General features: G+C 41.6%; 1 protein-coding gene across 3 annotated transcripts in view; it reads right to left on the reverse strand.

Moving 5' to 3' along the window:
- Positions 1-12,944, reverse strand: part of TBL1XR1 (TBL1X/Y related 1) — a 411,343-nt gene that overhangs the window by 288,850 nt on the left and 109,549 nt on the right. The gene's annotated exons all lie outside the window — the stretch shown is intronic.

Here is a 12,944-nt window from a genome sequence, read left to right on the forward strand (position 1 = left end):
CTGTGCAATAGCACATTTCCCTTTCCTTCAAGGGGAAGTTCCAGTCCCATATCCACACTAGAAAGGGATTTACTCCTACCCTTCATACAACTAAAACGTCAACCACTTTCAGCGTGAAAAAGAGTCAGAGAATAATTTGTAAATACCCACTAACCCACTGGTAAATCATGCCCTAAACAACCTTTCCACGCCCCCAAATCCTTACTCACGTGTTAACACTGCACATTTATGGAATGATAGGTAGATAAGTGAATGTGTTTATGAGTGCAAGGTCACCTTTAGTTAATTCTTTGTAGTCATAAAATAACCATTTGCTCATGTTAATGACTTTGTCATTTGGACCCAATGTGTGGAAACTCATTCTAAGCATTTGCTTGCACAGTAAGAGTTCGTCAATAAATGGGCTTTTCTTTGACTTGATATAATTTAATGTTTAAGCGTGCCCTCATGTAAATGCAATGCTCACTTGTGTGCATTTACATCAGATCCTTGAGGTAGCCCAATACTGTCCCATCCAAAATCCTAGAATCTGAAGCTCCATCTCACCTTCCACCACACCCTCCTGTAAAAAACACCCTGAAAGCAGTAGCCAAATAAAGTGGCCATCCAGAAAACAAAATGGAGTACGTGGCCGCTGCATAGTTCAAGCACATCTCAATCTGGGAACGGCGCATTTTTTTCTCCAAAAATTCATGGGCAGCAACCTCCCTACATGTTTTGGGGACTTAAGCTGAAGGATTCAATCCACCCAGAAGAATTCATGCAATTCAACAATTTAGGCCTCAAGATCCCTAGTGTTCTTATAAAAAAAAATATCAAGAGGCTCCTGTTAGAGGTACTGGGAAAAGGAGGAAGATGTACATGAAAGACCATTTATGTTTTTCAGACCTCTTACTTGATATGTAGCAAAGGAGGAAAGAGCTACATCCATTAAGAAACCTGGGTTGATTTTCAAGTTCAAGATTGTAAGTGGTATCTTGTAAGATTATGTGTGTGGTTGGGGATTACGTTTTTCTGTTTTATGTCAGTGATGGCATCTTTCTTATTCTTGAACAATGTTGAGAGAAAAAAACAATTCAGAAGACTGAATATGAATTTTATGTCTTCATTAGAACCGTCGATAACCTATAGATGCCCGCTTAGAGATGCTGCATGCAAAGCAAAACCTTTTCACCCTATGTTGCCACTATCTTCCAAGAATAAGATACTGGTGTTCACGCAGAGTGTTACTCAAGAGATAGTGGATAAAGGTATACTTATGAGAAAAGAGGTTAGCGTATATAACTGTATTCACTTTTGTAGTAAAATGGCTTAAATACTCCCATAAATAGATGTCAAAGATAAATAATAAGAAAAATAAGTTAACAGACTTAGGAAATTTAATCACCCTGGATGCGTTCATACAATTTTTAAAGATCATCAAAGTTAGGAGGGACCCTACACTCTGGTAGAGGCTGCATCCAAACAATTCACTGCTCAAATTTCTACCGTGAACAATAAATGAGCACCCTCCCAATATATCTATATCCACTGGATAATGATACAACAGAAAGTACTCCACTAAAATGGCAGGATTTCTGTGTTTTCAAACATCTTGTAAGAAATGGAAGAAATAAGGATGCCTTCTGACAGCCTGGCTTAATGGATCAAGCAAAGAGGTGTAAGAAAAGCCAGAAAAACTTTAAAAAACAACTAAAAACACCATAAACCCAACTGCCAATTAATCAAAGGCTTACAATATCTGCCCAAACGTTGGTGCCTTAGTCTGAGCTAGCTATACCCAAAGTGAGTGCAACTTCGTCATTTCTATAGAAATTGAATACATTTGTGACAAATAAAAGTTCTTCAGATATCAATATTTCATTTCCTTGCTTAATAAGGCTCCACAAATCACCTCAGGTCTTTGGCAATCAGCACATCGTAAGGGAAACAGATGGGAATGTCTGGCAGACTTGATCTTGCTAGATTCCCCTGCCTTGCATGGCATGATCGAAATTTAGGTGCTAGCATGCGGATATTTTTTTTTCTAAAAACAGATCACAAACCTCACCTCAGTTAAAATGGACTACAACATGCCCTAGGGATCAGTAAAATCCCCTTTATTTGATACCTGCAGGCGACCCCAGGACATACCTATTACACATTTCAATCTTGCCTTTCAGATACACAGTTGTTGATTTTCAAGTAGTGCATTCAAGCAGTAAGAAGTTGGAAATCCTGTTTACATACAACTTTATAGCCGTTGTAATCAAACAATTGTACAAAGTCTTGTTTTACCCCGCTAATCCCATGGCCAGCTACCTAGGAGTTCAATTTGATCTGAAGTATGAATGCTTCCTCGGTTGTGACACCTGCAAACACCACCAGCGACTGATAAAAACTTCTATTCCTATGCAGCAACAATACAGTGTACCAGAACCAAGAAGCCACATCCTGTCTTTACTACAGTCTCGCACTCTACTTTGGTGTACCATGGGCCAGCCTTGTGCAAACAGCACTTGATTCAAAACACCACAACTGCCAGTCAAACTCCTGCAATCCGACTCTTCAAAGCCTTGAAATGAGCACTGAAGATCCTTGACCGGTGGCCCACTTTATTAAGGATCCACTTTAAATCCCTATACACACACTACATGAAGCTGTTATGATACCTGCCCTACCTGGCAAGAAGTTTAGGGAACAACAACACAAAGATCTCATGAGCTACGATTCAAGAGTCAAAGACAGCTGACAACTCTGGGAGTGTTTACTTGGGGCCTTTCACTAAGAAGGCAGACATCCAAGGTACTGGAAAACAGCAAACTATATTGGTTCAGCAAGTTATTTCCCACAGAACGATAAATGCTTCACCAGTTGTAGAATTTACACCCAAGCTACTCCGTTTGCCTTAAACGTATCTCCACATTGCCACAATTGGTGAATGCTCCAAATCAACACCAGTGGAATGAGCACTGTAAAAATACAACAGATATTATTACACATAAAGGCTAAAAATAATGGGGAAAAGTACACCTTGCCATACAGTGTAAGTCACAGAGTATCGGTGACCATACACCAACCATACTTCAAGCCGTAGGGTATCAGTGTCTAAATGAAGGAACAAGAGGCCTGATTACTACCTTGACGGTTGGAATACTCTGTCACAAACGTTACGGATATTACGTCCACCGTATTATAATTTCCAAAGGATACAATAAAATAGTAATACAGCGGACGTGATATCTGTCACATTTGTTACAGAGTAACCCCATCCGCCAAGATCGTTTTCAGACCCAAAGCAAAAAAATCAGGCTGTTTCTTAGCTCTGAAGACTCCAAGATGACCTTCAATATCTATTTCTTATGACACATGGTCAAGCTGCTTTTCCCGCTGCCGCCTTGGCTCCGGCCCCTGGCTTTCCAACACCCACTTTAACTCTTTGCTTCTCCTGAAGGAAAATATTTTCTAGTTACAGATTTATGAGGAGTACACAAGAAGTTTGCACTGCAAAACTAAGTATACCAACATGTAACTTGTAATATACTGCAAGCACACACTATAGCATTTTGATGTAAACCAATATTAAAGTTAGACTTGTAGGACAATACATTTGAGCTTCCATGTAGTAATGGCAGCAGTGAATTAGTACCACAAAGGCCTCCTAATCAAATCATTACTGTATTCTCTATAACAGGAAAAGGAAAGGGCTAGTTATACATTTAATCTTTAAATGGAAAGGAGCGTCCTGTATGGAGAACCGCTCTACACACTGTCTGTTGGCTCTGCAAAGTAAGGCCACAACAGTTAACTATTACTCTTTTGCAGTAATAATGTTTTCTTGCTAAAGTAATACTGTCTCAACCAGACTATACCTACAAAACGAGATACTTTTCTTATACTGAGAGGCTGCATACTTCCAAGTATAACAACAACAATGATAAACATAAAAATAAAATAATATGAATTGTAGTATGCTTTGCCATGGCTCCTCTGGTCCAAAAAAAAAACTATTATTACTTTATTTTTTTAATCTATTTTGAATAAAATGTTGCTTCCTCCTTTAAAGTTGTACTTCCAGTTACTGGTACCACAAGACACAAATACAGTAATGCATGTCCGATCTCTTTCATATGTGCCAAAGCTTCCAGCGAATTAACACACATGCATATTAATGACTGGGTGGAGGGATACAGCACAACCAAGCAGGAAACAGTAGAAAATAGGTCATCTCCACATGCCCCATGACTGCAAATTTGACATTATTATTGCGTCACAAATCTGAATCATTCTTTAGAAACATGCTCCAGATACAGTGCAAACACATAGAACTTGCCTTTATTAACCGCCCACTAGAAAAAAAACATAATTTCAAGAGAAGAATATACATGCAATGAAACTACCTTTCAAGAAATACAATTTCTGAAAGTCAAAATGCATAAAAGCAGGGTGTTTCATGTTGAAACTGCCTATTGTCCAGTGATTTTCCAACTCTGACTACAAAGATGTGCTGCATTTGTGTGCAATGATGACTGTATTTTTTTTCCACTTTGCTTTCTGAAACTATGACAACGATACACAAAAATACTTTAACCATAAACATTAAAAGACTGGAGTCAGAATAGTAAAATATCCCGTACTTTACTATTGGGGCATATTTTTTAATTTCAGCCACCTGATTTTCAGGGTAAGTGTAGAAATACTTCTGGGAGGCACAGACATAGTGGGGATCTTCACTGGGTAGAAAGGCAGCAGACTTGCGTAACACCAACACTAGAAACCTATGGTTCCTTACAGATGAGCGTAGACTCCCAATTTCCTGTTTATAGAAAGGAAACCACACATTTGCAACACAGACCCTGACCAAGCGTAATCCTCTGGCTCTGCCAGTCCATTCACTATGTTTCCATGCAACACACTGATATTCAGTAACACTGTGTGCCAATAGTCACTCAACAAGCACTGGCAAAGCCAACAGGTCTCACATTTGGTATCTATAGGCTCCCCAATGGTTTTAGCAATATGTAACTGTAAATACAATGCATATTTTACCTAAGGAAAGACTTCGAATTTTTAACATTTGTAAATTTTGCTTTAGTGCAATTTTTTGTATTGTAACTGGAATTGAATTTACTCAGGACCTGAACTAGATATTAGCGGAGGGATTACTTCGTCACAACGGGGACGGATATCCCGCCCACCAAAATTTAAATCCCATTGGATTTGCTGGGATTTAGATTTCAGCGGACGGGATAGCTGTCATCGTTGTGACATAGTAACCCCTCCGTCAATATCTAAAAGGGCCATAAACTTTTGTAAACTTGAGAGGTTTCAGCTGTAAAAAGCTGAGCTATTGGGTTTTCCAATGGTTGTATGTCTCATGTGAGCTGAGACACGTTTAGGTGTCCAGTTAAGTTTTGGTTTTGGGACGGTGTGTATAATGGGGCACAATTGAGAGCTCTGGATCGGAGAATGGATGCAGACAGTCAGTGGTGTCTAACAGACTGTACATTACATGCTCATCCAGCCCTGGCTTCCGTCCATTGCGCAGATAATGTAGGTCAAATATGTACCATTTGTAACTGTCAATTCTAATTATTTATAACAAAAACATTGTTGTTACTCTTTTATATCAACCTTTTAAAAGGTACTAACAAAGCCAATAGGTTTGGCTTGCTTTACGCATATGCTTGTTGTCTTATGTTGTCTGGATACAATAGCAGAAAACTGACAGACATCTAAATACAAGTCAAGCAGCCTGCTGTGTAACGCACATATTGTAGTTCACATGTTTTAAGGCACATCCTTAATAACTTCAGTCATTCCCCTTTTAATAGACCACAACCTTTTTCATCCCACTTAAATCAATGTTCTTCACAATAGGCTTTTGCCTTCAAACACTAATAAGCTGTCTCATAGCCGTGAACTAATAAGTGTGATGCAGTAAAAAAAATGGAGTCCTTGGAGTCAAATCTAAAACATGTTGAGCAGAAACAAGGAGAAATAGCTCTCCTCCCCTCCCCCTACACTTAAGTGAAAGAAAGCTGAGGGCGTGACCTCCTCAACTGCAACACCGTGGGTGGGTGTGTTTGTATATCCTGGCTCTTGACGCCACTTTGTTCCTTTAGAAGTGGAGCTGCAGTATTTGTTCCTCTGTGAAGTTGACCCAATTGTCGTGTAGGTCATTTGCTCCCTAATAACGCAAATCTAAATATTCTTCGCTTTTCTAGGAGTCAATCCCAAAGGGAGGGCCGTAGATGAGAAACATCCAGGTGGAGCGCGGGGACAGGAGGGTTGGGGAGAGCTGAGTCACAGAAGATGGGGTGGGTGGGTGAAGCAAAACGAGGGCAAGAGAAAGTAAGAGAGGTTTCAGGGAGGAAAGAAAAAAAATAGGGAAGGCGCAATGTTGAGCTGGTGCTAGAAAAGTACATGGGTGAGACCGATGGGAGAGCGCATGGAAGAAGCATATGGGCACGAGAGAATGTGCACCACAGAGCACGAAGGGGGAATGAGAAGCAAACTAAGGAGACAACTGGAAAGAAGTCACTCTTGTGGAGTACTAAAACAAAAAGGAAAAGGAGCAACTAAAACACAAGCTGTTGAAGGACACAAGTAATGCATCCATGCTCCAAGGGTGGGACAAACACAAGAAGAGGAAGGAAAACCCACATAAGCTGACAAATAAGATGCAAGGAAATGAGAGTGACAAGCCAACCAATAGTAGGCAGACTCTAAGCCCCCTATAAGTTAACAATAGGACTAACAAACAGACAGCACATGCACTATCTAGTAGGCATGACCCAAAGGGGGGAAGAAAGTGATGCATTTGCCAAGATGCAAATACTTTCAAGACTATAAGGACATTACAATAAATGTTGTGATGACAACCTCATCATTTAAGAATATATAACTCAGTATCAGACCATATTTACTCGACGGTTCCACTTGCGAGGCTTTATTTACAAAAAAAAAGGTTGATGGTTGAAGATTGGTTGAATAAAAGATCCATCTCACTCTTATAAAGAAACAATTCTTTGCTTTTTATTCAAGGAAATCTCCTGATGTTAGATGCTAGGGAACTGAAGGGACAATTTTGAAAATATTTGTAGAAAATCCTTTTGGATCATATCACAAAGTCAGACTGCAAGCACTAATTTAAGACAAGTTTCTGCCTCAATTGTGGCCTGACTGGTATCTTGTATAGTTGAAGTGTTAAAGCAGTGCCATTTTAACACCTCTGAAAGTGGTATGAAGGTGTGTGTTACACAAACTTTAATGGCATGTGCAACTTTTGGGCAGAGCTGTAGCAGCATTTGTTGACAATTTAAAGTAAACTACATGACATAACAGAACAACAGACAAAGCAACGTAACACAACCAAAACATAACGGCACAACAAAAAAAGTCAATATAGAACAGTACACAATAACCACAAAACAACTCAACAATGATAATTGCAATAATGCAGCACAAAACTACGGGAGCAAAAACAAAAAAAACAAACAAAAAAAAAGAAACTAAAACATCACCACCACATATAAAACGCCACACACAAATATGCATAAACATTTTTGGGCACCTTTACCACTTCCAGAAGCCTGCATTCATAATCTGGTAGTAACGGGTGTATGCACCAAGACCGTCTTAACTTACAATGAAAGCCATTAAGCAGGGCTAGTTACTAAATTTGTTTGATCCCGCCGTCTGTATATAAATTCCATACTACTGAAATTCTTACTGAGAGACTGCTCAGAAACATTCACTACCGCACCCAAAGTTAAAGGCCAAATAGATGGCAAGACCACTCTTCCGCCACAAAGGCGTGGAAACCGGTGTGCTGTATTTCCATGGAAAAGTCAGCGGAAGTGTGATACAATAACTACTTATGGCGTAATGTTTCCAAGTTACTTCATACAAACACAATATTTACTCTGTTATTTCAACCTGAACATGTGTACAGATTTTTCAACTAATGAGCCTGTAAATTTGGACATTTGTAGAGTGCAAACTATTCATTAGCGGCCTCTTGTACTTGTTAAATAGAAAAAAGCGGCAGAGCCGTAGAAAATACAACAGCTCACCGGAGGTATCGCACTACAGAAACTGCAGAAGCCCATAGAGACCAAAGCTGTGAAACAAAACTGTTCAGTAGAACATCACAACCCTTATTTTTGAAGGCAGAGGCCACACTGAGCAGAATGAGAGTGGAGAGAGATCTTTGGCTGGCCATGGTCAAGAGATGTTCTCAGAGGACTTCCAAAACAATCTATGTCCCACATGTCACTATTCCATGAGGTAGTTTTCAATGAAATGTTGTAAATCTATGAGCCCCATACTGACAAATCCTAAAAGGCAAAGGCCTATAGCAGTGGTTTCCACAATTCTCAGTCACCACACGGAGAATAATCTGTCACGAAAGCTTGAAAAACACCTTCTGCGGCTTGTAAAGGTGCTCCCTACCTACTGTTCTGACAGTTTGCAAGCGCACACCAAATCAGGTTTTCAGTATATAACCAATAAACATACCTGTAGCCTAACTTGGATGTAATAGATGGACGTCTGCCTGAACAATCATCAAGTGCCTACGCCATTGTTAGCGGCCTTTAAGACTTGCGAGAATGTAATGCTCTTAGTCAGGTTTTCAGAAAGTGTTATGTTGGTGGCACACGTTGTGATCCCCAATATCCGAGTGATGTTAAGCGGAATCACCCAAACTTTTACATGAAAACTACACAGTCACATTTGTCACTGTTAGTAAAGTCTTAAAAAAAATTCAAAAGCATGGATGAATACAAATAAGGATTTTATATGAACGAAAAACTAGTGTCAGCATTCAGAGACATAATAAGTTAGCGCACATGGGCCATTACCTCCATATACACGGTTCAGAGAATGGCAGGATATCCTGAATGTAGAATATTATTTCTAAAGCAGAGGTTTGGTACTTAGGGGGTCATAACGACCCTGGCGGACATCGTTAATTTGGGGAAAGGTAGTGCCAACAGGCCGGCGGTACCTTTCCCCTAATTATGACACTGGACGTCAAAGGGTATCATATTAAATGAAATTATTATATAATCAATGCTCTAATTAATACGGAAGAAAGTATTTTTGATAAGAATTTGTAATAAAAATTACAGACTTGGTTTAATGAGAAAGGAATTTTACCAGTCATGAAAATTAGGTTTTAGACAACATATTAACAACTTCTTTACCGGCCCACAAATAAACCAATTTGAAAAAGGTGGGGCATATAATACACCTGTTTTATTGATTGTGCCTCAGTGTTTGATATGGTTAACATAACTTTATTGTGGGAGAAGCTTGATAAGTATAGAACTGGCAGTTCATTACTTTATTTTTTCACTCAAACTGCCCACCTACTTATATGTGGGTTCAAGTATAAGTGACACCAAAAATTAATTTTTCAAAAACAGTCAAGACCTGCGGCCTACAACAAGGATGTATTATAGCTCTGCATGGTGTTTAGCATACACACAAAGGATCTATCCGAAAAGTTAGTTGACACCTGTGGGTTTCCACTAATATTGGGTTGATAACCAATTTGCTGTTTAATTTATGCAGAGGATGAGTATTGCCGCAGATTGTGTGAGAAGGTTGCGAGGAATTTTTTTCTTTTTAGAAGATAGCGGAGGTGCGACTCAGAGTGTAGAAGTAGAGAAGTCGTCGAACTTCATAGAAATAACGGAGGTGCGGCTCCGAGTGTGAGAGTAGGGAAGTCGTCGAACTTCATGTGCGTGTGGCGCTTTGTGCATAAAAAGGTCCACGTGGTTGTTGTTGTTGAGACGGGCCCTGCGAGGTCAAGAGACTCCGGAGTATGTTGATCCATGTTGTGGTCTGGGCGGTTTAGTAGGTTGATCGGGCGTGGTCAACGAGTCGGTACGTGTGTTAGGGAGTGAAAGAAACTTCGACTTCGGGCTTTGACAAGATTCTAAGTGCACTAGAACAGATCATTGACAAGTTGAGAGTAGGTCTGCGGGTCAGATTTGCTTGCGAACGTGGGGACCGAGAAAGACGGAATAGCGGCCGAGGCTAGTGAAAAGTCCCTAAGGTCCTGAAGCGATTGTGTTACCCTTCCTGTAGTAAACCGACAGATCTGTTTCAATTTTTGGTAGCTCGCAATACATGCAAGAAGTTGTTACGAGAGGAGGTGAGTGAAGGAAGACTAGCCGCGAGGCTTTGTCAGCCGCAGTGTTTGTGAGTGTGACGTCACTAGGAGACCCGCTGGGATAGGTTGGTTGCAGAGAAGGGTGGCGCACGGATTGGACGCAGTCCGTGGGACTCGATTGGAAGGGGAAAGGCAGGTGAAGAGTATTCCGGGAATTAAAGTCACCTATTGATTACAAACTTTGTGAAATAAAAGACGAGAAAATAAAATTCTTTAAAGCATTCAGGAGCGCGATGAAGGGGGAGTCTTACATTAAAGCGAGCGTAGGAGAAGAGACGCCGCCCGAGGGTACACCAGCTTATATTGTAATGGAAGAGAAGGGGGTAGCTCCGTGCCTTTGGTTAAAGCAATGGCACAAACTGACAGAGAAACATGGTTGCGTAGCGTTCCCGATACATGGGACATTCAATATAAGGATTCTAGAGAATTTGAGATTCACGATGTACGACATGAAGGTGCCTCCGAGGCCAGCACAGTTTGAGGCTCTAGCGATTTGGGAACTAATGGCCAGACAGCAACAGCAAAAGAAGTTCGAGACCAGAATGAGGAAGGTAGAAAAGACCCTAGCGGATGCTAGGTGGGATAATGCACAGAAGGTGTGGAGGTCAGATGTATTGCAGGGGATAAAATTGTTTCCCGCAATTACTGAGGAAGAAGAGGAGACAGGTAAGAAAGCTACCTGTAAGACAGACAGGAAGTGTTCCAGGGATAGAGAGGACGAGGAAAAGTTGAGAAGAGAAGAGGAGTTAGAGGATGAGGAGCTAATAATGCAATTGCTGAACGACCGTCCACCGCCTTATGCAGAGAATGGACAAGGTCCAAGTACCAGTTCTGCCCCTCCGGCACCGGTACAGAACAATGAAACCCAGAGTTCAGGAGCGTCATCGGGATCTAAGGACCCGAGTCTACTGTTCACCCCGCAGATACCGCAGGTTAGGAGAATATATCCAGATGTGCCCGTGTTGAAACCAGCAGAAAATTATCAGCCGCAGATGCCAGGGTACTACAGTAGTGACAACAGTGGAGGAACAATTCTAGAACCGACCATAAGGGGAGGACAGAATGGTTACAACCAAACAATGGGACAAGCTGAATCAACTCAGTTTATGCTGCCTCAGAAGCAGATGCAGGGAGGAAACGCACATGCTCAGATGACGGGGAGTCAGATGGGCATGCCGGCAATGATGACCCATGGTGTGGGCATGAATATGCCACAGAACATGGGAAATGGACAGAACCCAGACGCGATATCACTACCCATTACTGTAGGTCCACCGGTACCTCTGTATAGTCAGCCTAACTTGGGTCTGAGCGGTCAGGGATCAATGCTGCAGAATGGGACCGAAAGGAGGTGCATAGAAAACACTCCAGGGATAACTCCGATAGCGGCTCAACCCAATGGACCCGGATCCTTGATGGAGTTTAGTCCTATATGTGCTCAGTCAACACTGGTGAGGTCGAGCCCCCCACTGATAATACCCCTAACATCGAATACTGAAAAGTTGCCGCAACCATCGATGGCAGTCGATGTGAACGCCACGCTGATGGGGGTGAATGCGCAACAGTTGACACAATGGTTCAACAGTCTAAACTCCACACAAAATTCAGCCAGTGGGAAAGGAGAAGACTATATGAATAGGGTCAGGTTGAACATGGAAGCACAAGAATTGGTGGAAGGGACCATGGGTGTGAACAGGTTAGAGTCCTACACGGAAGAAGAGCTGAGGTATCTATGTCCCAGGATTACGAAGGAAGTGAACAAGGTACATAAGAGTCTGCAAGAAGCAGCTGACAGAAACAGGGTTGACACAGACAAGATGAAACACTTGAGCAGGAGCTACAGGTTAGATTTTGGGACCACAGATTTTGAACACATGAGGTCAGCAGGCATGAAGACACACCTTAGAGAATTGCTGCAGAGTGCACAAGTGTGGAGGTGCTTAGACAAATGGGAAAGCAGGTGGGTAAAGAGGAAGGAAAAGAGGAGGGACAGTGCTACAGAGCACAATGAGAAAAGACCGCAGAGTAGTGATACAGTAACAATGTTACCAATGAGGGAGACAGCAGGGGGAAAATTAGTACATGTACCATGGCACAGAAGTGACATTCAGTCTTTTACGGATGATTTTCCCAAACTGAGGGAGAAACCGATTGAATGGTATCAGCAGACTGACAGGTTTGTGAAGCTTGCAAAATGTCTCTGGGAAGACCTGAACACTCTCTTTGAGATTGTGGTTCCGGCAGATTTGTGGGAGGATTGCAAAAGAGCTGTAGGTTGGCTGACAAGTGAACCAGAGAGAGACAGGGAGACGGGCGCACCATCACCTATGGTGATGAGCTTGTACTATAAGGTGATTGAGCATTTGAAAACGAAGGTACCCGCGAAAAACGTGGATTGGCAGAAGATTGATCGAACTGCCCAAGAGACTAAAGAATCGATTCATAGTTACTATGAGAGGTTGTTGAAGGCGTTCAAGAATTACAGTGGCACGGAAACAATCGAGGCGAAGGACATGCTCCATTTTGTCTTCAGATTTGTGGAAGGGCTGAGGCCAGAGATAAGTCAGATGATAAAGTCGCATTTGATTTGTTGGCAATCGAAACCGATTGATGAGGTGTTGAATTATGCGAAATACTGTAGCGACGAAATCGAAGTGAAACAGAAAAAGTTGAAAGAGAAGGTGATGATGATGCAGCTTAAGGCAGCTCAAACAGGTTTGCAAGGTTTGCAGGGTTTGCAAGGGATGCAAGGGTTCCAACAGCAGGTACCGCAACCGCA

The sequence above is a fragment of the Pleurodeles waltl genome, chromosome 11 (assembly GCF_031143425.1).
Source record: "Pleurodeles waltl isolate 20211129_DDA chromosome 11, aPleWal1.hap1.20221129, whole genome shotgun sequence".
Taxonomy (NCBI): Eukaryota; Metazoa; Chordata; class Amphibia; order Caudata; family Salamandridae; genus Pleurodeles; species Pleurodeles waltl.